Genomic DNA, 7434 nt, shown 5'->3' with positions numbered 1-7434 from the left:
TATGTATTCATGTTTCATTGTACTTTGGGTATAAAATGAAACCCAGCTTTGAGAAGAGTTTTAGAAGTCTTTGCACAACTGTTATTGTTTTTTTGTCGTTTATAAAGGCATTCAAACGAAGGGCTTAAGGGGCATAAAGAAAATTCATGGGACACTAGGACCTATAATCCAAAGCAGTACAAAGACACATTTACTGGGTGGATTATGGGACCACATATGAATCCATATACAGCACATGGCGAGGCAGAGAGCAAGATAATGACTAAAATAAGCATAAAATAAAACTCACTGAAAGTCTTAACTGTAGCCAACTATCCCCACCTAGGGATTTTCACCCCAGCACATACTATTACTCAGAGAAAATCTTAACCCCAGGTTCGTTCTTTCCAGAGAGGACTGAAACAGTTCTGCCAGTTATCACAAATGTTTATTTTATTCAAACATAATTCACATGACAGTCACTAATAAGTACCTTCAAATACATTTACCTTTTACATTACCAACACAGACCAAAAAAGGTACTTCAAATAAAAAATTTTAAACACTACGGGCAGCACTTGGGTCATCAAAAGACATCAAGGAAAAAGAATCCTGCCCCACCTCAAACAGTAATCACTCACTACAACCAACCACACATGGGTGTTGCACCCTAAAAAGGGAATGAGAAACTCACACTCAAGTGTTAAACACTGCACCCCAAAAAGAGAGGTGGGTAAAGTACCCATTTTACTTTTGGCTACAGGAGACCCAAGCGCTTACAGTAATTACAATTAACGACAACAAAAAGACTGTACAAATCAACATTTACTGGTTCTTCAGGGAACTTCCTTCGTCTACCAGATACAAATTATGTAAACCAAGAACGAAAACCAAAGCACACAGATTATAACAATTGCTAAAAGAAAATACCACATAAACAAAACTATTAATAAAAAATAAAACATTCAAAATAAAAAACAAAACCGCAGCGTAATCCGGGGCTGCGCCTCTTGCCATTAAAGATACATTTACACCGAGCTGGGGCAAAGCTTTCATGTAACTCTTTGATTTCAATGCGGTGTTAATGATCAGTCTGTGTGCTAATGTGGTGTTAGTGATCGGGACACGTGCAGAGTCGGCACAGCATTGCTTATATTATTAAAAGTGACGTTCAGTTTAATGAAAATACCGAATGATTCGCATCCCAAGACGTCGTTGCCAGGAGGCGCTTTTTGGAATTATGTGCTTTGGGAACTCTTAGACATGTTGAGTGCATATACTCCCATTATATAGCAAAGAGGGCTGGGGATTTATCAAACAATCTTCTTTATGGTCCTACTTTTGTAAAATTGTCACCCACATCTCGGAAGGCCTGGGGGTGAGTAAATAACTAGCAAATTGGAGTTTTGGTGAACTATCCCTTTAACAGTATTTTGGCAGGGATGTGGGGTTGAGAGGGGCCCCTTAGATCATGAGGCCACATGGGCAGTGGCTCTAGCCCCTTGGCACGGTCCTGCTGTGGTGCATGTTTGGTTTGGACAGGATCCAGCCTTCCACCTACGTACCTGGTCAACCGGGCACTGATGCTTTGTCTGGCAGGTTGTCTGCCTGAAACTTTTTATGGACGCAATAAGACGTGATGAGTACATAAGCACGGCTCTGATTCACAGAAGATACACACAGAAATACTTTAGATTTAAGGCATATCACTAAGAAATCGAGTTTTGCGGTGAAATCAGGAAACATCCTGATTTATATGAACAAATTCAAGCAGACAAGATTCTCGTGGGGATGCTCGTGGCTGTAGCGTGGACGCAACGAAGAAGGGGGGGGGCTGGTAGGTACTTTTCCGTCCTTCAGGTAAGTATATTCCTCTCTAGGTGGGCCTGTGGCTGTAGCGTTGATGAAGTGAGGAAGGGGGGTTGCCGGTAGGTACTTTTCCATTCTTCAGGTAAGTATATTCCTCTCTAGGTAGGCTCGTGGGACAGAACATGTAATGGAACGGCATCGTCAAAAGAAATGGTAAGGCTGGACCTTCGTTGATGTGGGATACAGTGCTCGTGACTTGTGGCAACAACGGTGCGTTGAGTTTTCCTTCCTCCTCTACACCATGCACACGATCTTTAGGGACCTGGAAACAACTACGGGGACAGTTCAATTTGAAAGCATCTTCAAAGTTATGGACCAGTTTCAGCCATCAGAGACTCAGAGAACAGTTGTTCGATCTCACCACACTTGTGCATAAATCACTCTTGTAAATCCTCACACGTGTTGGTTTCACTTTCAGATACTGCAAACTCACTCTCTTTACAGCGATTAATCAACTCGTTTCTCTCCTCTTCATAGGGTGGATGATCCAAAGGATAGTGGTTTCAGAAGATAAACCCTGTGATGAATAGGTCACCGGAGGTATGATTTATGGACACGCCCCTAATTGGAAGGAATGGACGTGGTTAATTAAATTAGTGGTTACAGCTGATATGGGAGGAGAGGATCATTATTTAAGCATGGCTTGAGTTCTGAACGAGAGGACTTGGGTCGAGCTCTCACCTGTGGGGAAATGTTAAACGGCCGCTCGGGATAACCAGTATCTCCGGCGGTGAAGACAGACAGTTAGTGGGGGGACTTCCTGTGTTAGATAGTGAGGTGTACGACTTGGAATTAGGAGAGCTACTGACCAAGGTATCCGACTACTCGTGTTATACGGAGACTGTAGAGGGTTATCCTGCCGGTCGAAGGATGAAACAGCAAGGTCCTTGGATATCCTCTGTGCTGAATGGGAGGCCGTCTACCTGGGAACTCGCAATTGGATAAACTGATCTCTTGTGCATCCCCTGGGCCTACCTGGTGTGCGGCTGTTCTGACTGTGGACTAATCTCGCCTGTGCCAGAGAAAAGGGGGGTAACGTGTTTTAAATGATGAGTAATGCTATTTATTTTTAATAAAGAATTGTGTTTAACTGCCATCCGAGTGTGCTGATCTCTACCTTCCTATACTTCGTGCGGTTGTTACAACCCGAACTCAATGATCTCCCCAGCTGGTACAGTTACTGTTCCTCACTCGCCACTCACTGCCACTCACTGCCACTCACTGCCACTCACTGCCACTCACTGCCACTCACTGCCACTCACTGCCACTCACTATAATCCACTCGCGTACTCCTGCAGCGCTTCACAACTGCCCAAACATTCTCTTCCCCCTTCCTGCTTGCCATGCTTTCAGCCTCTCTCTTTATACTCTCGTTTGTCCGGGCATGTGCTTCAATGAAGCGCTAATCATTGGCTTCAGCTGGCGCTCATTATAGTCGGCAGCCAGAATGTGTAAACACAAAGCCGGCCCGGTGTCACACCGGCATTTCTTCCCCCTAGCAACAAGTCGAAATCCCTTTGGTTCCCGGTCTGTTCACCCGGTGACATTGCATTAAAATAAATGTCCTCGTTTGCGTGTTAATTAAGTGCCAATACTAATCCAGTCAAGTGTCCTTATTAACCATTTAATGCTTTTATAACTGTAATGGTAGGGCTCTCCTAAATCTATGTGCAGGAAAACAATATGTGTATTACTAGCTATGTGTATGTCCTAGATAGACAATTCTATATGGTTTAAAAAGGCAAATTTAAACTAAAGAAAAATGTATCTGTTGCATTTATTATTTTAATATAAAGTTACCTTAATGTGAGAAATCTTGTGTAAATGCAGTATAAAAACTTGATGGGTTCTAATATTGCATATGCATGAATTTTTAGTCAGTTCCCTTAACTTGAAGTTGCCTAAACTTGAAGTTTGTTCTATTTGTCGTATACAGCAGCAGACTGAGGAGGATGTTCATCAGCATGAAACAATTAACTTGTATGCTTCATGTGTACAAAATGTAATAATTTATTTTTATGTACATTTATATTAACAATGAGATTTTTTAATAAAACTCAATTAGCATGTACTGGTGTTTTGCTTTGGTTCTGAAATTGGTACAGAGAACCATGGAACGGGCATTTCTGTCCGGTGGAGCCGGGCATTTCTGTCCGGTGGAGCTGGGCACTCCCGCCCGGCGGAACCGGGCATTCCCGCCTGGTGGAGCCGGGCTTTCCTGCTCGGCGGAGCCGGCCATTCCAGCCCGGTGCATGCAGCCATTCCAGCCCTGTGAATCATGTTTGTGTCTGCCGGCTATCCAGTTTGTCTGCCGGCGCTATCCAGTTTGTCTGCCGGCACTATCCAGTTTGTCTGCCTGAGCTACCCAGTCCGTGTCTGCCCATGTTTGGACTTCCCTTTAGACTCTTGTGTGCCTCTTCCCTTGGACTTTTGTGCTTGCTTGTTTTGATTTGTTTTTTCATGTTGATTTGTTTTTGCCTATGTCATTGTCTGTCTTGTCTTGTTTGTGCCTTGAGGAGCATCAGGTTGCTGCTCCTAAAGGAGAGGCTTCTGTCATGATTCTGCTGCATCATGTCATGTTTGTCTTAGTATAGTGGCAGGATAATGACAGAACCTCATGTTTAATGCGGAGAGAGGCAATTATTGTTGTTATTGCCTTCCATATGCTCTCTCCGGGTCTCGTCTCTGTTTCCATCCTCTCGTTATTGATTAATGCCCTACACCTGTTTCCCTCTTGATTTGCTCCCTTACTTAATGCCCATGTCTCTTCTGTCTTGTGCTGGTTCTTTGTGATTTGGTTGGTGAGTTCATGTCTTGTTAGTATAGTTATTTGTAGTTCATGTCAAGAGTTTATTTAAGTGTGGTTAGTTTTAGTCCTGTCTTGTCGTGTTATTATATTCTCATGTTTTGTTCTTTTACCCCTCGTGGGTTTTGTCTTTGTTATTTATTAAATATCTGTTAACCCCTCACCCGCTGTCTGTGCCTGGGTCCTCTGTCCTTATCTCACCACACATTCATGGCAATATCACACAAATGACAGTAAGTGGCAGGGAACTACTGGGGGAAAAGTCAATTTAGAGCTGTCAGTCTCTGGGAATCTTGGCTTATCTTTGACAGACAGCAAAAATACTCGGCACAAACACTCTCGTTGACACCAGTCTTTATCAGGCCGCTGCATACACATTACAGTCCTGTAAACTTCCCATAAGAGCCACTGATTTGTTCCTTAATGTGACAAGTATATTCAATTTTATTCTTGCAATGGATAAATACCTCAATAAATACTTCAAAAAGGTAGACCTGTGAAAGAGGTGAGCACTTCAAGGGGGTTGACTCTGCAGTCACTCCACTGGAAACGACGACTCACTAACTGCAACTTAAGGACAGTGTAGGCACACAGTGTATTTTCACTGTTCCGAGGCTGAGGGATCAAGAAAGCCTAGATGTGTCCTCAGCTTACTTAAAGGAACAGTTCGCCCAAAAAGGAAAGTTCTTTCCTCATTTACTCACCCGTGTGTTGTTCCAAATCTTCTTCAAAACGTCTTTGTTCTGATGAACACAAGATAAAGATATTTGGAAGAAGGCTTTTGACCAAACAGTTCTTGGCCACAGTGTAACAATAGTGGGAGAAATTGCTTTATACATTTCTTTGTTCCGTTAAACACAAAAGAAGATATTTTGATGAATGTAGAGCAGACACTTCTGGTTTTTTTTTGAATGATTGTAATTTTTCATATCATAGAGTCAATGGAAGCAGAGAACTGTTTGATTACAAGCATTCATGCAAAGGAACAATTCACCCAAAAGGCCCAATTTACTTAAAATAAACCTTTTTCTGTGGAATACAAAATAAGTTATTAAAAGCAGAGCAGTCAAAACTGTGTTTTACATAAAATGAAAAACTAAATAATAGTGAATGGCAATCACAGCCATTAAGCAGTAGTTTCCGTAAACAATGACTTAAAGATTTGATCAAATTGTTTGAGAAATGGACTGAAATGTATCCCAAATTTTTTTTAAATACAGTAACACTTTAAGTAAAGCCTAAAGTATAATGCATTATAAAGGGTTATTAAAGTTTATTATGCATTATAATTGATGATAATGTGTGTTGCAATACACTAAATGTTGTTTTAAAGAATCATAACCAAATAAAAAATGCAAAGTTTAAATAGATAAGTTTTATAATGTATCAATTGTAGTTAAAATTATACATGAGACTCTACAATGCACAATAAGGTGCATTACAAGGCATTAAAACGACTAGTAATGCATTATACATACATGCTTTAAGTAAAGCACATTTCAAAAATAGTAAGGAAGTTTTACTTCTTAACTAGTTTTATTTCTAGAGCTCCTAGTCCCCATTCACTTTCACTGATCATATGCAAACATTTCAGAAACTTCTAAACATCTCCCTCCTCCTGGTCTTTTACAGGAGATGTAAAGTCATACGGGTTTGAACTGACTTGAGGTTGAGAATATGATGATGAAAAGCAATTTTTATTCACAATAGCTTGACTTGTTCTGGGTTTTGATTACGCGTAAAGATGAGGTAGCCAATATCATATTATCCTGAGTACTTACATAGTAGTATTGCATACTTTGTATCTTATAAGAGTAGGTTTAGTTTAATCAAATGTATAAAAGTGAGATACAGCTGTACGACTAAAAAGACGACCTACTGGAGGCGTGCAGTAATCCACAGTTTATATAACATTCATCACAAAAACGCAGTGAGCAAACTTTGGTCAGCCGAGTTTGGTCAGCAGCATTGATGGGTGTGCTCTTTCTCACGCGGGCTGACATTCAACCCCTTTTTTGAGTAAGCTTGAGAAGCCAGCATGTTTAACAGGAGTCAGAATGCATGAAAAAGCTTCTTACCCCACCTTTATGAACAGAGAAACTGAAGTAGAGGGCTTTATTTCAGCTCACTCATGCAAACCTGGAGACCAGCCACGTTCATTTTGTGTGTTACATTTGCAGTGTGAAGAAAACACTGAATAATCCACAGGCGATAAAAAATAATCTAATCTTATCTAGAAATCTTAAATCGTTCGACCTGCATGCTCCGTTTAAGGTCAAGGAGGATTTAGTTTTTACTGCTGTGAACTGATTGCTTGTTTGTTAATACATGTATGACCCCCACACCTTGGATGTTCTATACATACCAGACCACCATCTCGTGATTGAGGAAGTGATATCATCTCAGAAGGTTATGGTCCGATGTCGCACCTTTTATAATCCAGACCCGAGAACCTATCCCTGAACCCACAGAGTTCCTGTTATTTTATCTCATAAACAGGTTGACAAGAACAGGTGAAATAACAACACAGTCTCAAAGGAATTTTTGAAGTTGTCACGGAGTGTAATCTATTAATTCATATGTATAAATATATATATCAACGCAATGATGGGAATTCATACCTATTTCACAAAGTGGCTTTGATATCAGGTTAGAAATATTTAAATGCACATACACACGCAGTCTGTAATGAAAATTTGTCGTGCTGGTGACACGAGAATAAAAGATCGTGCTGAGTGACACGAAAAAAAGGGAAATCCTTGTTGATCAAAACAAATGAA

Source organism: Barbatula barbatula (genome assembly GCF_947034865.1).
Source record: "Barbatula barbatula genome assembly, chromosome: 3".
Taxonomy (NCBI): Eukaryota; Metazoa; Chordata; class Actinopteri; order Cypriniformes; family Nemacheilidae; genus Barbatula; species Barbatula barbatula.
The sequence above is the reverse complement of the archived record's forward strand: the minus strand, read 5'-3'. Positions refer to the sequence as shown.